Genomic DNA, 20,302 nt, shown 5'->3' on the forward strand with positions numbered 1-20,302 from the left:
GCGGCCGGATCTGGATCCTGGATCACGCTCAGACTACCATTGCCTGCTCATAAAGTAAGTAACCTCAGCATGTTTCCTTATCAATGAAGGACACACGATTTATAGTTTTTCTTTGCACAAAGCGAGGAAAAAAATGTTGCGGTGTGCGGTGTTAAGTCGACCTTATTATTCATAATGTCTGCACAGCAAACAATTGCTAACTTGCCTTGCACTATCCAATAGTCTTCGTGCAAGATACAAGTCAGCTGTTCGAAAATTGCAGAACGATTGTGTCAGATTGTGTGTCCTAACGATTTTGGACGGGCAGTGTTATATTTCTGTACTTCTAAACTAGTTATTTATCTAGCGATAGCTAGCTTGATCTGGCACTGGAGGATTTAGCAAGCAGGTAAACTAAGCTAAACATAGCTGTCATGATAATGTAAACCAACAAACAAGATAACTTTCTTCATATTATTATCATGTTACTTACCTTATGAGCAGGCAATGGTAGTCTGAGCGCGATCCAGATCCGGCCGCCTTGTTTTCTCGATCGATTTGCTCGACGTGCACACATACAAATCGTTTTGCTCCTATTATATCACCTAGCCAGGAGCAAAAGTATCGTCACTCGTAGAAGAAGATTCGAGCACTTGTATCAATTGACTTGTAGTCGTGCAAGAAAATCAAAGCGATCTGTAGAATTGTATTAATGAGAAATTATTTCACAGATGCACAACTTCGGATGCATTAGTTCACATTTGGGTTTACAAATGCACGAATGTTGTGCATGTTCTCAGATTATGAAACACGGATGTGCAAATGTGTTTCGCACCTACTGCGCTGCAACGATTGGAGCAAAAGTGTTGAGTGCGTGACTCTTGAAAGTTGTGACTCACAGGATAGGATTTGTGTACCTGTAAAAAGGATTTGTGTACCTGTAAAAAGGATTTGTGAACCCGTAGCCCCTATTTTGTGTTAACAAGATATAAAAAAATATGTACAACTTCAACTTTACTGTTACACATTTACGACTTTAGTGTGCACATGCAAAATCTGCAGTTAAATGTGCTCGCCACTTTTGCACCCAATATACCTTCATATCTAAGACGCATCTTGACCAATCAGTTTTCAGTGCAGGCGGGATTTTATCTCTAAACTAAATTCATAATTTCAGTGTATCTAGGAACAAGAGTCAGTGCCCCCCCAAAAAGGAACATTTAACACCCATTTCACATCAGACTGCACGAAAGTGTACCCTTGTCTCATGTAAAAAATAGTCTTGCACGCTGCAATGTTTGTAACAGTGCATTGCCCATGGCGGGTTAAATGATTGCAAAAGACATGTTGAGGTGAGTTTAACAAGTTTCATTTCATGTATATTATTTAAGCCTATATTAGATGGCTAGTTGCCAAGGCTACATGAAAAGACCAAACTTCCAAAATCTACATATTTTATTATCACAATTCCTAACTACAGGTCTCCCTTATTTGGTTTACTGACTAGACATTATTGAAGAAACACAATCATCTGTATTTCAGTATCTAAGTAGGATAAAGTTTAGGGATACCTCCCTGAAATTACTTTTTGCAGGTTGGGATGTCTGTTATATCACAAAACGTTTGTGCAGCAATACACTTTTAAGAAAGGCTGATCTCTAATAATGGCAACGAGGAAAGACATGTCGCGTCCAATTGATTATTATATGTTCACGTAGCGTTTCAAACAAACTGTAGGTAACGTTGTAATTATGCATTTGCGTAAAAAAGGTAATCTACAGTACATGCGAAATTCCCTGAATATTAGTGCAAATTCCCTCTTGTTAAGATATTAAGAATGAAATTGCACAAAATGATAAATAGCCTCATTAAACCTCTCCCCGTGTCAGTATAGGAACTCCTCCTATGGCGTGTGATTGTAGGCCTGATTTTTAAGCTAAGAAGCAGCGATGGTCGTGGCCGCTGAGTGGAAGGGAGACCTACGGTTAAACCATAGCGATCTTGCTACTCAATGTTTTTCTAAGGTTGGCTAATATCACTATGTTACAAAAGCAGTGACATATTAGACAAATGTATGGCCAGTTAGCCACCGCTTGTTAACCCATTCGTTTCAGGCTTTTGCAGCCTACTACACTGTGCATTTGTTTTAATTCGTCAGTATTATATCATAGCAAACAATACAGTCTGACGAGAAATGGTACAGCCCAATGGGGGTGAGGGTTTGAAAATCGTATTTAATTAGATTATATCCTGAATTCTTGGTATGTGATGGTAATACTGCATTTAATTACATGCAATATTGGATAACATTACATTTTATTACATTTTTTCAGTACCCCCCAAACTATTATTTTCATCCCTTTTGGGGGGGTCCAAGTCTCATCTAGGGGGGTCGGACCCCCCCAATACCCCCCGTAATTCGAACCATGCGGCTAGCGAGCACACGACAAGAGGGGGAGAGAGAGGTGGCGCCTGTTCAAGACAGAGAGCATCCTGATTGGCCTGTTTTAGACAAGTGCTATTTTTGAGATATGTGCATCCTAGTAAAAGTTGGGAACAGGACTTTTAAACATAATTAAGATGTGCTGAATCCAACTAGCCCTGTTCCCAAGCTGAATTTTGAGTTTTTGACTATCTAATTAACATAAACAAAATGGTTGCCAAAATGGCGATTTTGGGCACTTTCTTTGGGCGGACAATATTAATTCATTTAGCCTAATAGTAGCCTAATAATCTGACCTTTAACTCTAGGGAGAGACTAATTTCATAAAACGGTGGCATGCTCCTTTAAGTATATGCACTTCACACTCCTCAACCACAAACACTTAAAAGCCCCCTTTGTTTCTTGGTAATAATTACCTGTTTGTACCTTTTAGTTATCAAGAAATGCAACAAACACACACACACACCACATCTCTTTCACACACACTCACACACACACACACACACACACACTTCACCTCAACCGAAGTGTGATTCTTTGTGGGTTTGATGGATGTGTGAAGGACTGCAAAGTGGCTCTGGCCAAAAAACTCAGTCAGAGGGAAATGGAAATTAAATCAAGCAAACCACAAACACATGCTTCTGGTTCTTAGCAGCATGTATAAGTATACAGTACCCTCCAGAATTATTGGCACCTATGCTAAAGTTGACTAAAAACCAGTATAAAACATAATCTGTTGGTGAATTATTATAATCTCACAATTAAAAAATAGGAAAAATACAACCTTGAAGGGAAGCAAATTTATTTTGAGAAAAAGGAAAATCTCATAAAGAAATACATTATAACAAAAACACTTCGCTCACAATTATTGGCACCCCTGCTTGTAATACCTTCTTAAAGGAACACGCCACCCAATGTCAGTAGTAATATATGTTCTTACCTTAACTTTTACAAGTTGAGTCATACCTCTCCCGTGTGGGTACGTGCACTCAAACACTCTGGTGCGCGGCGCGAATGTGTTAGCATGTTGCTATGCTAGCGGGCTCAGACGTAGCCAGACGTAGTCAAAAACATCCACGTTTTCCCGACTTAAATACAGTTGCACGAGTAGTTGATAAAAATGTCTACGGTCACACAACATGAAACGTGGCGATTTTCCAAGCGAATAAACAGGAGAACTACAATGTGTGGTGCAATAGCACTTGGGAGTACTTTGACCTAGCGTAGTAATCTTAATTAACACCTAATTGTAGATCCTATCCACCACAGAGTTTAGAATCCATGCTTGATCGACCCCTCAGCACACACACTAGAGATGCGCTGATGGGCTATTATTTGAACCATAACTGCATAGCAAAACTTATCATCCATCAGCCATCCATCAGCACCAAAGTTTTTTGACCAATTTTCAAAACCGCACCCGCCCACCATCCGCTGGTTGTTTTAATGTAGGCCTATATGGGTGATGCAGCGCTGCTGACGTGAGGCTAGAAAGCTCTTGCCTGTTCTAGAAAGACTGATCCAATGCAGCAAATATATTAAAAGGCTAAAGTCCTACATTGGCTATGTTGTAGCCTATCCCCAGAATATCAGCAGCAAACTCAGTCTCTGTCTCGCAAAACAGTCTCCAAATAAAACGCACATCAGCATGTTGCCTATTCTGCCAGCTTGTGCCAATATATCATCCAAAATGCTTGATTGCATTGCATTCTCCACATTTTTAGCTAAATTTTCATGTACCACATCAGCATTTTTGTTCAGTGAATCTTTTGAAAATTGCTTTACAATTACCGTCGGGCCCTTGTCAGCAGCCTTCTGCTTGCCTCTTGCCGCTATTCACTCCTTGTCTTCCGAGTCATCTACACTGAAAAAAGTGATTTTGACATGTAGTAATTTTTTCTTAAATGAAACTGTATTTATATACTCAATTTGTTTGTGTTTTGCAAAAACTAATTTCAGATAAGTAATATCTGCAAGAAAAAAAGGGGTTTGCTTCAGATTTGTTTGTGTTTTACAAAAAACTAATTTCAGTTAAGTAATATCTGCAAGAAAAAAGGGTTTTGCTTCAGAGGCAGTGCTGCGCATGCGTTTATTTGGCTGCCAAAAGATGATTGTCCTCCATTTTGCAAACGGTTCCGTTGGCTTGAAGGGATCTGCACTTGAAATCTTCGCTTTTGACTTTTAACGGTAAGTGGTATATTATTAAACGTCATTTGACAGTCAGTTTACCATTACAAATTTGGAGTGTCTTTAATTGCCTTATTTGACACGATAGAGCTGTTTTCTTGAATATTTAAGAAATCGTCTAGCAAGCTAGCTAAAGTTAACTTTACCTAGCAGTTCTACTCCAATATAATGTTAACTGGGCTAACAAGTTCATCTTAAAGTTTACTTTTATTACCTCCTCGACGTAATTGATTGAATAACTTCAAAATGAATATATACCTTAATGTTAGACAATTTAGGTCGTTGAAACTCAGTGGACCCATTAAAGTTTGTACAGTTAACATTAGCTGCTAACTGAATTGGAACACAGATCTTGCCTGAAATATGGTTGACCTTAACGTTGCTAGTTAGCTAACCGAACACGTTATGCAGCAGACCAAACACGTTTTCACCGACCCCTGTGGAGTCAACTGACACTTAACTTGAGCAATGCCGAGTTTGCAAAATACATTTGTTTGGAGACTCAGAATGCAGGCCAAGGTACATGTAAAAAGGAAAGAAATAGGACGCATGTTTTGTGAGTGATTAGGTCAGGTCTTAACTCGGACAATGTTGGGCAAAAGCCACATTTACGCTAGGTTTAGAAACGTGTTTATTTATTCTGTCAGTAATGGAGTACCACTATTTCATGTCATCGCCAGCGCTGAATATGCATGGAGGTGGTGGTGGCATTTCTCAAACTCAACAGCAGTGCAAGATCTGGACAGGCTGATGCTACGCACCTGTTAAGCAGATATTGCTTGAACATGTTATTGGTTCCATGGTGTTGAAATTCGAAATGTTTTCCCTTCAAGGGGACAGTCAGACCAACAAGCAGGGCTGTGTAGCTATTGTTGGTAGATTGTAAGATAATGTGTCAAATGTCAATTAAATGAAGTGTCAAAATCGTTTGATTAACTAGTACCATTTGTGTATGTATTAAATAAGTATATTTCATAAATGTATACTTTATATTTATATTATAAATGTGTTTCTATCCTCTTTAGTTACAGGTATTGAGAAATGTCCTTGCTTGATGACTGGATCAGGAAATGCCTGTGATGCTTGGGTATTCAGGCAAGCTACAGGTCAAAGATGCGTAACCTTGGATGTCCAGTGACCGCCGTTTTCCAGAAGAAGAAGGTCATAAGTTCCAGAAGAAGGTTTAAAGGACATAAAATGACCAAACATTTGAGGATTTTGCAAGGTGTAAGTTTGTATTACTATTATTGTTTACTTCTCTTACATATTACATACAATGATCACATTGGATCTGTTTCTGCTATTTGCAACTGCCATCACTTATAGTCACCCTACTCACACATTGCTCTTATGTTCCTTATTACAACATAGCGACAGATAGAGGCATTATAATTTTGTGTCTAACTATAACTGGACTCCTCAGGGTTGATACGACTACATGAGTCGTCATACATTTACCCACTCACTCATTTTCCCGTTGCTCACATTGTTCCTTCCCCAACTGGTACACTCACTTATTAGCCTGATGTCGTTATACTCAATTCCTGTCAGAATTTAAGTCTGGCGCTGCTTCGTTGGGACGTGATTATGGGGTGTGTTTCAACCAATACAGGGGAAAGAAATGCCAAATGCCTGTTTTCTGTTGCAAAGCACTCTGAACTGAATCTTCCGTATTAAAAGTGCTTTATAAATAGAGGTTATTATTATTTAGAGTATTGATTGTATTTTCACAAAATAATTAATATCCCTGTATCTGAACAGACAGAGACTGTACATCTGAGGAGGGAGGCAGCCATCAAGACCCCGTGCCTTTATTTTGGTGAGTGGGTAAAAAATTGCATTTTTATGCCAATTTTTAAGCCAAAAACCTTTAAGCCAGCTCCCAGCTCGTTCCTTTTCTCAAGCGTCAACCTAAAGCAGCTTTTTAAATTTTGTACAGGATATCCATGGCAAGGAGGTGTCAAGAGAAAACCACCCCTTGGAACATGAGGACATCGGCATCGTTGTGGATGGAGGCATCATTTTGGAGGAACCTTGGTCTGTTGCACAAGGCTGTGCGGTGAAGCCAGAGACTTTCTAATGAGGAGACACAGCACTCAAAAAATCCTCCAATCATGTGTTGTGAACTCGGTGCTGGAGTAAGGTTGGTGTCGTGAAGCCTTGCGCACACGCATTTCTGCCAAATAGGATGCCCGATGAGTGCCAAAAAAGCATTGCATTATGGCTGCCGAGTGCAGGGACTTGCCTAAAAGGACTTTGGTGAAGCTAGGGGTCATATACACATTGAATCAATGTTGAACTCTTCAATACTATTACAAATTCATGCAAAAAGTTGTCATTCAGATGGATGGTGATAAGCTCCTACCCAAGGTTCTCAATCTTAAGAACCAAATCATTAGATGGGCAAGTGGGCCTCTTCTTTCTCTTCCCTGCTGTCTCTCTCTTTCTCTCTCTGTCTTTATCGTTCGTCCTCTCTCTCTCGGCACACTTTTACACACACACACACAGTCATGATTGACTTGATTTGAAAGATTCAATAAATGGTTGTGAACCTTTCTTTCTTTCTCACTGTCTTTCTGTCATTCTATCTCGGCACATTTACTTACACACGCACGCACGCACACACACACACACACAATCACTCACTGGTAAGGTGTTTGGCTTTGGTCAAAGGTTCACAACCATTTATTGAATCTTTCTTTCTCTCTTTTGGTGCTCACACTCTCTCTCTTTGGCACTACTGCCTTTGCTTTTGCTTTGGTTTGAGAGCGGGAAAATTATTATTTTTTAGAGCAAAGGGTCACAATGTGTGTTCATATGTGTGTTTCTGTGTTGAACATTTGTTTTAATAAAGACAGTTATACCATTTCTGTTTGAGATTTAAGTTAATACTATTTAACCAGAATTTGAAGTTTAACTTAATTTTTACCAATGAAATTATATACAAATATTAAGCAAATTCAACTAAATCTATATGGCTGGATGTAGCTAAATTAAATTGAGTGCAAATGGTTACCTAAAAAAAATTAAGTAATTCTTGCATTAGAGAATATTAAGCAAATTCAACTAAATCTATATGGCTGGATGTAGCTAAATTAAATTGAGTGCAAATGGTTACCTAAAAAAAATTAAGTAATTCTTGCATTAGAGAATATTAAGCAAATTCAACTAAATCTATATGGCTGGATGTAGCTAAATTAAATTGTGTGCAAATGGTTACCTAATACTAATTTTTACTCAAAATATTTGATTGGAGTTTGCTTGGCTTGATTTAGTTGTAACTACTCAATTTAGTTTAGCTTTAATTGCAAGAAAATATTAAGCAAATTCAACTAAATCTATATGGCTGGATGTAGCTAAATTAAATTGAGTGCAAATGGTTACCTAAATAAAATTAAGTAATTCTTGCATGTCATTTTTTTCAGTGTACAGATGTTTACACACATTCACCTCCCTAAACAGAACCAACTTGACGTTGACTTCAACCTGTGTTATATCCTAGATGAGACTGCCTGGGTTATTTTGTTTCGATATTAGCCTATATATAAAACACATAGTAATTGTAGCCTACCATTCAGGGAATAGGCATTTAAAAGAGAGACAGAGAGTGATATGACTCAGAAACTAGAGAATGTAATTCCTGGGAATTACGAGTGCATGAAAATGAAAAAATGGCTGCTGAATAAAATATTGTTGAATATTGTTTAAAATCTAATCCAAGTAAAAAGATGGAGGTCAGATAGAGAAAAAAGTTTGGTGGGGAGTTGTAGTTGATGACAACTGACAGTTGGAATAGTTGAACATTGAAAAAGTTGGATAGTTTAAATGGTTAAATTATTTAATAGGGAATTATTGTATTGAGGACTTATTTTGAAGTTGAAGTTGAGGACAGAGGGAACAGTTGGCGGGAGTTGTAGTTGATGACGACTGACATTTTGAAAGGCTGAACAGTTAAATAGTTGGATAGTTAAAAATGGTAAAAAAATGTAATATAGAATTATTGTAGTGATGACTTTTATTTTGAAACAGTTGTGGGCAGAGGAAACAGTTGGCAGGAGTCATAGTTGATGACAACTGACAGTTTAAAAGGCTGAACAATAGTTGGATAGTTAAAATGGTTACATTTTTTAAAATGGAATTATTGTAGTGAGGAGTTTTATTTTGAAACAGTTGTGGGCAGAGGAAACAGTTGACGGGAGTCAAAGTTGATGACAACTGACTGTTGCTAGAGTAGTAGAGTAGTATGGTGGTTGCTATGCTGGTTGCTAGGTTTTAACTGTGAATGTGGTTGCTAGGCTGTTTCTAGGGTACTTGAAGTCGTTGCTAGGGTGTCCATGGTGGCTACTATCAGAAATAAAGGAGTCACTACAGTGGTTTGCTAGTATAATCATGTTGGTTGCTATGGAAACTGACATAGATGCAGGGGCGTAGCCAGGATTATTTTATAGGGGGGGCCAGCTGGGTCCAGACTTTTTATTGGGGTGGCACTTGGGAATCAAAACTACTATTTGAAAACTACTCAAAAAGTTTTGAAGATTAGGATAGCCTATTTTAATAATGGCAATAAATTGTGTAAAGCCAACACTGATACACAGGTCAGTTTGTTGTCCACTCCAAATCGTTTTCCATAAATAGGCCAATGCTATAAAAAAGTACATTATGATAATGCACCTTACTTAATCAGTCTTATTATGTGTGTACACTCATGATGATTCTAAAACAACTTTACTGTCATGAACATATGAAGGCAAAAAGGTGTTTCTTTGTCGAATAAATTAAGATGCAATGTGTGTCTCGAATTGGATGCCATGCAGGAATTTGCTGGGATCTCAAAACCGCATTATGAACTTTGCCATAGAGAAACACATGATATCGTTGGATTATGTAGGCTACATGCCTTGCCACCACAACACACAAAAACGTGGGGTAAGTCGAGCTATATGAAGTTATTATTTTGATGTCATTTCTCAGTTTTATAACCCAGAAGGATGTACTTGGTATCAAATGGTAGCTCTCTATCTCCTCTTTCATCTGACATGCGTGGCATAGCCTATCTATCGGATCACGGGTTCGTGAGTAGCCTAAAAACGAGTTGGTTTTTGTACATGATGTTATTTTGCAGTCACGTTGTCTGTTTTTATAGCGCAGAAGCATCGATATACCAATCGATGTACCAATAGATAGCCCTGTGTCTCCTCTTTCTTCTGATATGCTTGCCATATCTAATCTATGCAATCACGGGTTCGCAAGTAATTCAAACGAGAATAGTAATGGGCGCAGGTAAACTATAAATATGAATCAATTTGATTTAATTTCATGATTTTTTTTAATTTTCATACTTGATCGCACAGGCAAGAGTTTAGTCTCGTTGGAAAGCCCCACTTCTGCCCTGTCACGCAATTAAGGTTTCATCTCGCTGCGATGAACAGTTCTGGAGTAATGTAACAAAGAACTCAGGCAAAGCAGCCTGCCTCTGCCTGACCAGCTGCTATGGCAAGAACCACACGCAGTCAGCAAATTATGTTTTTTATAAAGTAGCCTAGCCTAGGCCCTATTAGCCTATTGGAGCCATCCGGAGATATGTGCCTAATATGCTTGCATTTCACCCGAATTTTATCGAAATATTTTTGTAAAGCGTTACCGCGGGCATCCGATTATTTCTGATCAGCCCCACACGTCAATGTCAGAGCCTAAGGACAGCCCAACGCAGCTCACTTGGCTATGATTCGTGACACATTCTAACATCTTATTAGCATTAATGTTCCAACTCATCAGCTGTTACTGAGGTTAAGTAATAGGCTAGTCTACTAAGTGTTCAGATGACTTGAATTGTCCCGCTGCTGCTGCACTAGCCTACTCACGATTTGATCACAACCGTGGGCTACACTTCCTGACTGGGCCAATGGTAGTAGATAGAGTGCAGTAATTGGTTCAGTCGCTGCTTTGCAAAGTGTTGGCAAAGTGCCGTCGAAAACGGCAGCATTTTTTTTTTTTTTACTTTTCACTGAACGGAGCTGGGGGGGCCAGCAGGGTGGCCAAGCTTTGACCAGTGGTGGCCGTGGCCCCCCCTGGCCACCACGTAGCTCCGCCCCTGCATAGATGCTTAATTTCAATGGTTGCTAAATTGGTTGCTAGGTAGGTGGTGGTTTAATATAGTACTGTAGGCATAGTTGATGATAACTGACAGTTGGAATAGTTGGATAGTTTAAATGGTTAAATTATTTAATAGGGAATTATTGTAGTGGAGACTTTTATTTTTAAACAGTTGTGGGCAGAGGAAACAGTTGAACAGGATCTGTAGTCTTAAGAGAGCCAGATTGTATGCTTAAAGCCTGAGACAGACAGTTGCTGGAGGTGGCCGGAACCATATGGCTCTGGCCGGAACACTTGACTTAGGATTCCAAGTGCCCTATTGTGATGCCATAATCGGCAATGTTAAGTCTATGGGGAAATTTTCAGTAGTTTTTAATTAATAGTTCAAAAAGTATAAAAGTTACAAATATGAAAAATACATTCCACACCTGTCCTAAGTAAGACCTACGTAACGCAGTTTGAATGAAGTTTCTACGTTAAACGGTTGAAGCCGCATTAGACGCAGAAAAATCGTTAGAAGAAGAAGAATAAGAAGAAGAAATCGGATAACAGATTTTTCATGCACTCTAATTACATCGGGCGATGGCAGTGCGCAGTGACGGACTGGACGGTCTGGCATTTGGGCAGATGCCAGAAGGGCCGCAGCCCCTCGTGGGCCGGCCAATCACGGAGCGGCATGTTTGTCGGGTTTGCGCGGCCCATTTATCGTAAAGACGGTTTTACAATATCTCTCGGCCCACTATCAAGCATCAATAATGTTACATGGTTTACGAATAAGCCATTTATCTCTAACTCCCTATTCCTCTTTCACAGATGGAAACTGATCAGTATTTATACCAGACATGAGTCTCTATACTACAGTCATGGTGAGCCTCAATATTTACATCAGTCTACATTCTTTTGTAACCTTATTCAATCAAATGATTTAAAAGTGCATTGTTTGAAATTGGAATACAATAAATATGCTGCCTGTATCTTTTATTTTATTATTAGTTTACAAAAGTTAGGCTACATGAAGCAATGACTTCTGGGAATTTCAAAACCGAATGCGTCTACTTCCTTCAGCACGGGGAATTGCTGATCTAGCATGCCTTGATCCTCGGAATTTTACCCTTATAAAAGCTAATAAACTGCCCCCAAATGCACTTCGAAACATAAGAGAATGTCTGCTTAAATTCAGTTAAGGTGCTACGGTTGAAAATCTACAGTCGGAAATTGACACATCTCGCCACGCACTGGGACAGCCTGAAAAAGTCTCCTCTAAACGAGTAGGCTTATACAGTCAAAGCGTCGGACTTTGATGATGCCGCGGAGATATAGGAAGATACACAAATAAACCTGGTGAGCAAGAAATGTGCTACCTGCAAGAACTGTGCAGAGTTGCATAGTTTGTTTACCACAGTCACGGCCCTAGAATAGCTCTGAAACTAGGGGCGAACGCGCCGCAGAGGGGGCAGCGTGCATCTCACTCGCAAAATGAAACATTTCTGTGGGGCGCCTGCCATGGACCTCGCAGTTGCAAAATCAGCATGAACATTAACGGACAGCTGCTTCCGTTGACCGATTAAAATCTAGTTACCATGCTGTCAACTAAAGCACACATCCTGTACCGGGCATGGCTATTCAATTTGCGTCGTAGGCTGTAGATATTTTCAATTGTAGATGCACTCTAAAGTTAATAGCAACCTCCTCACATTCCTTAATATTTCGGATTTAAAACACACTACAGCACATTATATTAGGCTACAATTTAAATTGACATTTTAAACGCTATTATTTCCTCTCGTTTTCCACCTTGTGAACTCTACTAAGCTAGCCTACAATAAAGGCATATTATCGTTTGGCTATTGTGCAAAAGCCTCTTGTTCCATTCTTACAACATAGCCTGTCACAACATACCGTGACAGGCATATCTTTTTCGGTAGTCATTTCCAACTTTCCACGCTAATGATGCTCAAAATGCAACACAACTGTGCTCAAAGCAGGATGAGAAAAAGCTGAGGTTGTGTGTACAAAACTTTTTACAGCTTTGAAAGTATTTAACATTACGTTTCATGTGTAATTGAGATTGCAGAATTGTGGGAAACTGAAGAGTCAGTGCATCACCAATCCCTGTAATAGTAGTGGTAGTAGGCCAAACCTAGTAGGCGCCTAGTAAGGGGGGGTGGCATAGAAAAATTTGAGAACCTGTGGCCTAAAACAATAAAACAATATTGGTGGATGATTGTTTGCTCTGAAGTGAATGGGTCGCGATGGTCTGTCATTTTTAAAAAGTGGGTCCCCAGAAAAAAAGTTTGGGAAACACTGATCTACACCACCTCCTTGGGACAGATTATCCGTTCGCATGGCTTCTCATACCACTGCTATGCAGACGACAATAGCTCTATCTGTCCTTTCCACCTGATGACCCCTTGGTTTCAGCACGGATCTCGGACTGCCTCTCAGACATACAGTAGCTACATGGATGAAGGCACACCACCTCCAGCTGAACCTCTCAAAACCTGAACTGCTGGTCCTCCCAGCTAAACCTACCATACACCACGACATCAACATCAAATTTGACTCCCTGTCTGTTTCACCTACCAGGACTGCAAGAAATCTAGGAGTTGTTCTCGACAACCAACTAACCTTCTCAGATCATGTTGCCTCAGTCGCCCGGTCGTGCCGTTTCGCACTCTACAACATACGGAAAATCAGGACTTACTTGACTCAAGATGCTACCCAACTCCTGGTTCAGGCAATAGTCATCTCACGACTTGACTACTGCAACGACCTCCTGACAGGTCTCCCAGCCTGCACAGTGAAACCCCTTCAGATGACCCAGAACGCGGCGGTGCGCCTGGTCTACAACCAACCAAAAAGGGCACATGTTACCCCACTGCTCATCCAGCTACACTGGCTACCTATGGCGGCCCACATCAAATTTAAGGCTCTAAAGCTTGCCTACAAAGTAGTCTCCGGCTCTGCTCCCACCTACTTGAATGCCGTCATACAGACATACGCTACCTCCAGACCGTTGCGCTCCTCAGACGAACGACGTCTAGCTCTTATCACCGGTACGCTCAGGCCAATCCAAACTTTTCTCATCTGTTGTTCCTCGTTGGTGGAACACACTGCCAGTTCCTACAAGGGCAGGGACATCCCTCTCCATCTTCAAAAAACTCCTGAAGACCCAGCTCTTTAGAGAACATCTCCTCTCATAGCACCACTTACAACAAGTCTTGCTGATCCTAGCACTTACCACCCGTCTTGAACTGACACTCAACTGTTTAAAAACAGCACTCACTGATGCACTTATTCTTACTGTACTCTACCGTTTTTAAATTGTCCTAAAATTGTTGAGAGAATTGCTTTAAAACTTAAACTGTTCACCATGTTGTTAGTCGCTTTGGCTAAAAATGCGTCAGCCAAATGTAATGTAATGTAATAATATAATAATACAAATAACAATATTATTATTAATACACAGAATGCAGCTCAAAGTGCTTTACATTTCAAACATTTAACACAATAATAGAGAAGAAAATAGTAATAACAATAATAAATGTTTTAGTCTAATGCAGCAAGTTGTTGCGGTAGTATATAGGCTTTGCTAACAAATGGCTACATAACCCTACAAACCGCAAGCCCTTGTTGCGGGCCCCCACAGTATACCAATAATTTCCTACAAGTTCTTCAGTAATTCCTCTTCGTTGCTGTGGCCATTTATGATCCAACCAGCAACATATTAACATACCAAACAATATCAGAAATACTTCAGAAATACAGCGGTCATGTCCTTAGTAATTGTTGTGATTATATGAATTTATATACAGACGTTTAAGGAACACAATGACCGGAAAACTGACAGCCTTAACCCCCTAAAAGCATGCTGTATGGCTACAGTGGCAAGGAAAAACTCCCATATTCCTGGAATAAACCTTTAAGTTTCAAGGTAATACTTTTTCTCCTTGGGACAGGTCTTTTTGAGTCTTAATATTGGAAAATATTGGTATTGAGATGATCAGTCAACTTGAATGCAAGAGTTTTAAACAAATGTGTGCAGCATGCTAATGATGCTAACCGGAATTAATAGGAATTTAGCTAGCCGTCTTCTATGCGTACTTGCTTTCGCGATTGTGAATGTTTTATTTGGATGAAATGTCCATGCATGCCGTCCATAGAGCGTGCATGAGAGAGGGAGAGCGAGAGAGTCAGCAGGAGATGTGTGTTGCTTATGCGGCCGCGTAAGCGCTATGGGAAGCACAGGTTTGTGGATATGAGTGTCGATTTCGGTTTCGATATGCATATCGTTACAGCCCTAATAATAACATTGAATTTACATGAAATTTTATCATATTTACATTCTACACACATCTCTGCACACCCATTACTCTTGGTGGAATATGTCACAAACTCTTCACTCAACACATGGATATATCAAAATATACAGCAGACTTTACTGAACACAAGGATATAAAGCATGTACCTCTGTACAATAAAGTGTTCCTGAGTAATACGGTTTTGAAATTGGAGCAAGTTTCTACACACTGTAAAAAACAGAACTTGAGAATTGTAAACTGAAATCAGGATGCAATGTTGAATGAACAAATATAAAGTTCACTTCTAAACATGGGTTTAATTATTTTTCTTCATCTGATGTTCAAGAGAAATGGGAAAGTAAGTTGTGTTGAATTGCGTTCTTCAGTTTTCGTTGACACAGATGACATTCCGCATGCGCAAATCTTCTCCCTCTCGAATCAAAGGATGGAAATGGCTGCTGAATTTCAGTGCTGCTACTAATATTGGCTGTTGGTTAAGCATAAAGGTAAGAGACACCACTACTTTTGCACTTTGTCCACTGATGTGACCTTATATTGGATAGTTTGAACAGAAACTATTGCTATGTAAAGTTGTAGTTAGAGAATAAATTAGATTTTCCTAACCGGAGCTTCGCGTCAAATGCTTCAAGCTTGCTAACATTTGCCATTAGATATTAGCCAAGCTTGCAGTCTTTGCTTCCCATTTAGCTCACTACCAAATGAAAATATAAGCATTTTAGTAATTTCGGTGTGAAAAGTCTTCTTAGAATGAACTAATTGACATTGGTAACAACGTGTGTACGTTTGGTTTACCTTAACGACGTTGCTAAATAAATCTTAGTATAGTGACCTTAAAGTGGCGGGAGGCATGACGTTACGTTAACGCTAACGTCAACTAACTAATGATAGCATTGTATTTCAGAATTTTCTAGAAACATAGCGATGTTATTCGGTATATGAAGTGTTTACTTCGTGTAGGCCTACAAAAATATTCGAGATGTTAAATGAATGTATTTCTTGAGGTTGTGATTTCTATAGCAACATTTAACATTAGGAAGGTTTGCAAAAAGTTGTGTCAGTAATTTTAGCAAGTCAAACATCTAATCTCCAGCAAGGAAAGTTATTATTTATCTTACAAATCAAACAGTACTTTCACTGTAAGTGTGTTATGATCATATAGAGGACTATTTTGCAGCAGTCCCAGAAAGACAGGGCTAAACTTTACAAAAGATGCTTACATTCTAATTTTATTATTCCATTGCATAGTAAGCAGGACATACTAGGACTGCATTTTCATTCACCTTCATTCACAAGTTACTTTACACAGACTTGCAGTAAGAGTTTTTTTTTTTTTTTTGCAAAGATGTGTTTGGTTATTGAATTTGTGTTTTATCTTATTTCAGGATTATTGAATGTAATACATTTTAACTGTATTTTTTGTGTCTGTTTGCAGGTTTGGAATAGCCTGGCGAGCCAGACCCACATTATAATGTAGGGTCTGGGCACTCACCGTTCGCAGTGCTCAGTCCGAGGGTCGGGATAATCAGTTGTCTTTCAAATTCCCTCTGCACGCAATAGGACGCAATAGGATATTTGTTTTCAAGTAGCAGGGAATTCAAGCCAAACCGTTGCAACTCTGCCATCAATCATTATGTTAAGCCCAACAAACAACTCTATACACGATTTCAATCCCAGATTTAGTTTCGATTTCTAGAGCTCACAAGTCAACGGAGAGTTGCTAGACTAGCCGCTAGGGACGCGTCTAGATTTCTAGGCTAGGTTTGGAATGCAATGTAAACTGTGTGGATTTGAGAGTCCCAGTCTTGACATTCTTCTGAAGCACTACTGTTCTGCCATTATCAAGGATGCAGTAGTCCGTTGCCCTGTCTCTATCCTCAGTGCGTTTGCACTTTCAGAACTCCAGGTGCGTTGAAGTCACATTTGTCATGAGCCATGAATCATAGCACTATGGCTAGTTAATGCATAGTTGTTTATCTGCCGGTTTGTCTGTATTTAGGTGGTGGTTATGACCTCTGGTCCATCCTTTGGCTTACTCTACTGCTAAGATAGCTGCACTTTGTGAGCTGGTACGTATACGCAAGCACTGCCATAGTTGATGTATTCAATAGTAATTTACATAGAGTAACTGTAACGTTTACATTTATAGAGACTGCATGTTTCACCGGCAAAGACAAGATTGGCCACCAGGTGAGTGTCCGCTCTCACAAGGGGCTGCTGTTTTGTCTTGTCCGTTTTGTCTTGTTTTTGTGACTTGGTTAATCAATTGATTCATCTCTCCATACTCTGGTCATTCTAGCGTGGGCTGCTAGCTTTGGTTGCTGGGGCTTGGTTGTTTACCTCACGCTTGCTGCTTATCTACAGCTTGCTTTGTCTACAGCTTGCTTTGTTACGATGATTGCTATGTACTGCTGAGAGTGAGAGTTTTGTATCATCTGAGTGTTGCTTTCTTTTCTTTTGTATTACTCCATATTTTGTGTGTGTGTGTGTGTTTGTGGTTGTGTGTGCATATGGTCCTATGTGCCTAACTTCTGCTACCCTGTAGTGGTGGAGGACGCCTGGGGTCTCAACCAACGTGGTCCTTATAGCAGGGCTCTGGGCCTCTCCTAGCATTGTGCCACAAGCTAAGTACCCTCTTTATATCAGAGCTAATTAATAATTCATTATCTATTGGGTGGCAACTCCACCCTTATATGCATATATCTCTCTCTCCCTCCTCGACAGTAATAGTTGGCCTACACTGGTGGTTCGCAGTCTCCGGGTGGTGGTCTTCCTCACTAGCCTCCCTACTTCCACGTGGTGTGTCTGACGTTGCAGTGTCGTCACCTGGTTGCAGTGTGAGTTGTGTGTGTGTGAGAGTGTGTGCAAGATATTTTCTCTCTCTCTCTTTTTCTGCCTCCTGCCAGTGATCAGCTGTCAGTCCTGTCTACGGTATTAATAGAGATTAATTAAATAGTCAATTGGACATCTCCATCTTTTAGGGCCACGTCCTCGCCATACCCCCGGCCTCCCTTCCACTTTAACGGGAGAGCTTGTCCATCGCTGTGTTTTATTAAATTAATTATGCATTTGTCCTTTTGCTACTAAATAAACATATGTATTGCATCATTCATGTCTCTGCCCTATGTGTAACGAACCTGTGTTGCCAATTACTTGAGTTGGTGAATTGGTAATAGTGTCCTAGGGGTAACCATACTCAACCAGGTGGCGTAGTCAGCTACAATTTCCTTTTTGAATCTGCCATATTTACTTAAGAATTCATTGTTTCTTCTGTCTGTCTTGTAACCGAGTGATAAGATATACATACAATAGACAATTGCCTTTTATTTCTTGACGTAGTTCGATAAACTTAAAGGGGTGGTTCAGGATTTTGGACATAAGACCTCATTTCCAAGTAAGCAAGTGTGATATTTATCAGTGGAGACCGTTTTCAACACGTTTCATCCAGTCCTTCTAATTGCAGAGTTCGCAGGTGCTAGGCTAGCGCAGGTCAACGGTATGTGCTAGCCTGCCACTAAAGACAGTCTTACCCACTCCAAACTACACCTGACAGTGCAGAGTCAACAACTTTGGGCTGAAATTCTAATAGCACCCTAAAATAATGAAGTTCCTTTTCATATCAAAGAATCAAAAGTTGGTCATAGCATGTACAGACCTGTGCTTGTGGCTACATACCATCTGCACATATGCAAGCACGACTTACTTCAGGTCACAAATACACAGGAGTATAAAGGCTTGGCTGCTTGGCCCCCTCATTGCTGCTTGCATATTAGTACCTCTTTTTACTCAGTTTACCCGTACAGGGAGCCGAGAGCTGAATCTGATTCTTTATTCTCTTTAAGGTCTTCTTTGAGGCACATTTCTTTGCCTTGTGAATTGAGAAATCATCTAGTGATTCTTGAGATTAGGGACAAAACATGTCTGCCAGATAAAACAAGGTTTTGGGATACAAATATGAACAATATTAATTTGAAAAAACTACTCAAAATCTTAAACAGGACAAGGGTTGCACAATAAGGCATGATTTCATGTTCCCTTATAAATAGTTTTTGTTCTAAATAATATAGAATACGGGGCAGCCGTGGCCTAGTGGTTAGCGTTTCGGACTTGTAACCGGAGGGTTGCCAGTTCAAACCCCGACCAGTAAAGTGCCCTTGAGCAAGGCACCTAACCCCTCACTGCTCCCCGAGCACAGCTGTAACAGGCAGCTCACTGTGTCGGGATTAGTGTGTGCTTCACCTCACGATGTGTTCACTGTGTGCTGAGTGTGTTTAACTAATTCATGGATTGGGATAAATACAGAGACCAAATTTCCCTCACGGGATCAAAAGAGTATATACTTTATACTTATACTTAGAATGTAGCCTGGAAGCAGATTTCCTCATTTCTACATACCTTAATGTAAAATGTTAAATCTAGACGCACCCTAGCGGCAGCAAATTAATTTGCTCAGCCTGTACGTCTAGTATCGAACCATAGGAATTTCGATTGGCTGACGCCGTGGACCTCATCCAATCACAGCGCTCTATTTTGTTAGAGAGTCTTAAGGCGGGCTTAACAGGATAACGACAGTCCTGCGACGGTGAACAACAAGGAAGGTGGCTATGGCGAACGAAGAGCGGTTGTTTGAATCGGCGTTGGCGTCAACTTTGGAGGAGTTGGACTTGTGCTTTTCTTTGAAAGTAGAGCAACACAATGCACTTAAGTCATTCCTTTCGAAGAAGGATGTATTTGCCGTTTTGCCGACCGGATACGGATATGGTCGTAGCGCTGGCCTATTGCATGCCTAGGCAGTTTGAAAGACAATTCTCTGCCAGCCCCGGATTAAGCAGGTGAATGATTCGATTCCAGACTATACATTTCAATGATATAGGATGGCCCGCCAGGCTAGTAAAATGTATCATAATGATTATAATGTATAGTTAAGTAAATAATTTCATCAGTATCAAAAGTTAGAAATTGTATATGTTTTAAATGTACTTTTGTGGGAATGACGCCCCCTGCTGACCACCATTAATACCTGTTTGTTTTTCTGTTTCTCTGTGGGTTTACCTTTGTAAATGAGGGGTTTGCCATTAGCTAATTGGTCCCACCCACACACCTGAGAACACTCATGGAATTGATGTCCTTTATTTCAGTATGCCACACAAGAGACTGCTCACTTCCTGACGAAGGCTTCATGCCGAAACGCGTCGAAGTGTTTTAATTATGTTGTGCCCATTAAAATAAAGGCATTTTAACTACAAAGAAGATGAGTTCCTTGGTATTCTACAACTTTTCT

The 20,302-nt window shown here is 40.0% G+C and overlaps 1 protein-coding gene and 1 long non-coding RNA gene across 3 annotated transcripts in view; one reads left to right on the forward strand and one right to left on the reverse strand.

Annotated features, from left to right (window-relative positions):
- The window catches only part of LOC143132827 (dual specificity protein kinase CLK4-like), a 125,743-nt gene that overhangs the window by 83,798 nt on the left and 21,643 nt on the right, over window positions 1-20,302 (reverse strand). The window lies entirely within an intron of this gene.
- On the forward strand, window positions 4,381-6,432 carry LOC143132828 (uncharacterized). Its single transcript, XR_012988374.1, has 3 exons — window positions 4,381-4,609; window positions 5,635-5,836; window positions 6,371-6,432. It is a non-coding gene; the product is annotated as an uncharacterized LOC143132828 (long non-coding RNA).

The sequence above is a fragment of the Alosa pseudoharengus genome, unplaced genomic scaffold (genome assembly GCF_046254945.1).
Source record: "Alosa pseudoharengus isolate Yale_2024_CS ecotype anadromous, Long Island Sound unplaced genomic scaffold, YU_APseudo_1.1 YU_APseudo_1.1_scf_19, whole genome shotgun sequence".
NCBI lineage: Eukaryota > Metazoa > Chordata > Actinopteri > Clupeiformes > Clupeidae > Alosa > Alosa pseudoharengus.